Raw genomic sequence first — 4,166 nt, 5'->3', positions numbered from 1 at the left:
ATTTTGAGTGTTGCTTCAGCTAAAGTTAGGATGATTGCTGTTATTGGGATAAGAAGTGGCCGGCACAGGTTGCTGTGACTTCTAAAAGTTGCTCACAAACTGAGCTGATTCACTAGAAATAGCACAATGCTCTGTCTCATGGGCACCCGCACAAAGCTCACAGACACTAGTGATCTGATTAACTCCATAATTAGCCAAAGAATCCACCTTCATCATCAAAGCCTTAAGCTGAGCAGCTATAGCCGTAGCTGTATCTAACTCTAGAATTCCTGCTACCTTGCCCTGAGATAGTCTCTGAGTAGGATTCTGGTATTTATTAGCAGCTATCAGTTCAATCAATTCATAAGCTTCATCGTAGCTTTTAGCCAACAAGGCTCCTCTTGATGCTGCATCAAGCATGGGTCTAGAAGTAGCACCCAAACCATTATAGAAACAGTTAATGATCATCAAGTCAGGAATCCCATGGTGAGGACACTTCCTAAGCATCTCCTTATAATGATCCCAAGCCTCACATAAAGATTCTTCAGATTGTTGAGCAAATTGAGTAAGTGTATTTCTAATTGCAGCAATCTTCGTCATAGGAAACAATTCAGTTAAGAATTTTTGAGCAAGATCCTCCCATTTGGTGATAGACCCTGGTGGTAGAGAATGTAACCAGCACTACACTTTATCCCGCAGAGAGAATGGGAAAAGCCTCAACTTAATAGCATCTTCAGAAACTCCATTGAACTTGAAAGTGTCGCTGATCTCGATGAAATCTCTAATGTGCATGTTGGGGTCTTCTATCGGAGAACCCCCAAACTGAACTGAGTTTTGTATCATCTGAATCGTGCTAACTTGATCTCAAACGTATTAGCCGAGATGGATGGACGAATAATGCTAGACTGAATATCATTAATCTTCGGTTGAGAGTAATCCATCAAAGCCTTCAGATTCGCTTCTGGTTCTCCCATTTTAATAAGGTCTTCTTCCTTCTCAACTAATATCTCTTCTTAAACTTTCCCCTCGACTAAAACTTCTTCCTCAGCTTGATCCAGTGTTCTCTTACGAGACCGAGAATGCGTATGCATACACGCTCGCTAGAGTACCTGAAACACGACAAGGAAATAAGTAAGTAACAATGTCCGAGTCACTGAACTTTAACGACCAATGATGATAAACACATAAACTAAAAATTAACACCGAAGTCCCCGGCAGCGGCGCCAAAAATTTGTTAGGGCTAGAACACGCGCTAATATTCATGCAAGTATACGCAATCTCAAGTAATATAGAATTAATTCTAGTTCGTTCCCACAGGGATTGGTTTAGGTTAATTTCAGTCAATGTACCTATGCAACAATGGTATGGGTATTATACAATGCTAAGATGAATAACAAATTGAGGTTGTTTATAAATAAGATTAACTAAGAAATTATACTAAAGAACATTAACTAAGAAAGTAAAGAGGCTTGAATACTATATGACACAAACATGGGATTCTAACTTCATTAAATACCTCATTCAATAGCCTTTTCGTTCTTAACTTTAGCATGCAGTGGTGATGACACTAATTAGATAACACGAAACTGATAAAATCCAACTTTCGTTGTACGAATACCATACTACCAGACATCCACAAAGAGATAAAAGCTGAATAGACACCAATTATATTGAGACCCTATATGTCTATAGAATTTGACAACAAAACGGCTTAATGCACAAGTTATCTATCATGATTACACAGGGCAAGTAAGATGGTTAAAATTACCAACGAATCATGTATATCAAAATACATGAACCTATACTAGCATGGCAAGTTTTAAACCCTTAAATTCACTTTTGCTTCATTAAAGATTAACACACTATCTTATAAGTTCGCGACGCTCATAAGACGAATAAGCACAACCAATACTAGGTTATCATACAATCACCACACACTAAGGCATCGAACAAATTAGCTAAAAAAATCCATAAATAAATCCGTTAGAACCCCACGATAATGATTAGCCCATAATCGGACTCATCTTCAACATGGATTCCGATGAAAGCATGGTATAATATACATAGTCTTTATACAAAATAAATAATAAACCAAGTACGAAACAAGAGTATAGGTTCACAAGCAAGAAAACTAGCATTCAAAGTTACAACTTAAAACAAAGAATCACAAGAATAAACTAGGATCCTCTTCACCTTGGTTGAATTGTGCTCTACAGTCTTCATACGCCTTCTCCTTAAGCTCTGGTATGTCTCGTTGTGAAAAACAACCTTAAGTTATGTTTATATAGCAACCCATGCAGATTAGAAGTCTTTTGGATCAAAATCACAGAAGAATCAGGATTTTGAAATACCGACCTGGTGCAGTCGCGTGCTTGACCAGCGCGGGTGCGTTGTACTTCTGGCATCCTAGCACGGCCGGGCGCTTGACCAGCGCGGGCGCGCTGACTCTCTGGAGAATTTTCTGACTTCTTCTTTTCTTGCTAGTTTGAGTTGGTCTTTTCACGAGCTTTTATTCTGGACATCATCCTAACACCATATTAGCATCAAAACAATGCTAATCACCTGAATTCCTGATATAAGCCTGAAATGCAAAAACATTACAAAATATGTCAAAAACACCAGCAACTCGAGTACAAATCATCAATTCAAAGCTTTACGGAGCGTTATAAAGTGACATTAATGCCACTCAACAGCTGCATCAAGCATGGGTCTAGACTGTGCTCCCAAACCATTGTAAAAATAATTGATGATCATCCAATCAGGTATGCCATGATGAGGACACTTCCTAAGCATCTCCTTGTAGCGCTCCCAAGCTTCACATAGAGTTTCTCCCGATTATTGTGCAAACTGAGTAAGAGCATTCCTAAGTGCAACTAGTCTTCGCCATAGGGAAGAATTTAGAAAGAAACTTCTGAGCAAGAACCTCCTAAGTAGTGATAGAACCAGCTGGTAGAGAGTGTAACCAGCTCTTAGCCTTGTCCCTCAGAGAGAATGGGAAAAACTTCAGCTTTATAGCATCTTCAGAAACATTGTCGAACTTGAAAGTGTCGCAGATCTCGATGAAATCTCTGATATGCATGTTGGGATCTTCCGTTGGAGCACCCCGAAACTGTACTAAATATTGTATCATCTGAATTATGCCAGGCTTGATCTCAAAGGTATTAGCTGTGATAGTTGGCCTGACAATGCTAGATTGATTGTCATTGATCTTTGGTTGAGAATAATCCATCAAGACTTTCGTTGCTGCTGCTGGATCTCCCATTGTAATGAAAACTAGAGTACCTGAAACACAAACAAGTAAATCGTGAAAGTAAAAGAATTTGAGACAGTGAACTTTAACGATCACTCATGTCAAGTACATAAATTAAAATTAACACCGAGTCCCCGACAATGGGGCCAAAAACTTGTTAGGGCGAAAACACGCGCTAGAACTATATGCAAGTATACGCGTTCGCAAGTAGTATAAGATATAAATCAGATTCATACCCACATAGACTCTTTTTAGTTAACTTAAGATTATGCACCTATGCAAAAATGGTATGACTATCGCTCAATGCTAAGACAATAACAACTTGAGATGTTTATAACTAAGATTAAACTAACATGCAATTAACTAAGAATAAAAGTGATTGAATTAACTATATGAGATAAACATAGGATTCTAACTTCATTACTACTTCATTCAAAGTCATTGTTCTTAACCTTAGCATGTGATGGTGATGACAACTAATCAGATAATACGAAACTAGTAAACGCCAACTGTCAGTTGTACGAATACCCTACTACTAGACATCCACAAATGAGATAGAAGCTGAATAGACACCAATATGTTGAGACCTTATATGCCTATAGAATTTAACAACATAAAAGTTTAATGAACAAGTTATCTATCATGATTACATAGGGCAAGTAAGATGGTTAAAATTACCTATGAATCATGCATAACAATTATACATGAACCTATACTAGCATGACAAGTTCTAAATCTCTATATCCATTTTCGCTTCAATAGAGATTAACACGCTATCTAATATGTTAGCTACGCACATAAGACGAATAAGCACAACCAATACTAGGATATCAATCAATCACCACACACCAAGATATTGAAATATATGTTGTGGATATATTATGAACTTGATGATTTCATTAACAAAACACCTTAGTAGATTTTACTTAGTGAAAAA

General features: G+C 37.6%; 2 non-coding genes across 2 annotated transcripts; both read left to right on the top strand.

Moving 5' to 3' along the window:
• Positions 1–457: 457 nt before the first annotated feature.
• On the top strand, positions 458–564 carry LOC141715505 (small nucleolar RNA R71). Its single transcript, XR_012572265.1, has one exon. It is a non-coding gene; the product is annotated as a small nucleolar RNA R71 (small nucleolar RNA).
• Positions 565–2,743: 2,179 nt separating this feature from the next.
• On the top strand, positions 2,744–2,850 carry LOC141715346 (small nucleolar RNA R71). The gene has a single exon (XR_012572112.1). It is a non-coding gene; the product is annotated as a small nucleolar RNA R71 (small nucleolar RNA).
• The last annotated feature ends 1,316 nt before the right edge of the window (positions 2,851–4,166 follow it).

This window comes from Apium graveolens, chromosome 3 (genome assembly GCF_009905375.1).
Source record: "Apium graveolens cultivar Ventura chromosome 3, ASM990537v1, whole genome shotgun sequence".
NCBI lineage: Eukaryota > Viridiplantae > Streptophyta > Magnoliopsida > Apiales > Apiaceae > Apium > Apium graveolens.
The sequence above is the reverse complement of the archived record's forward strand: the minus strand, read 5'-3'. Positions and strand labels throughout refer to the sequence as shown.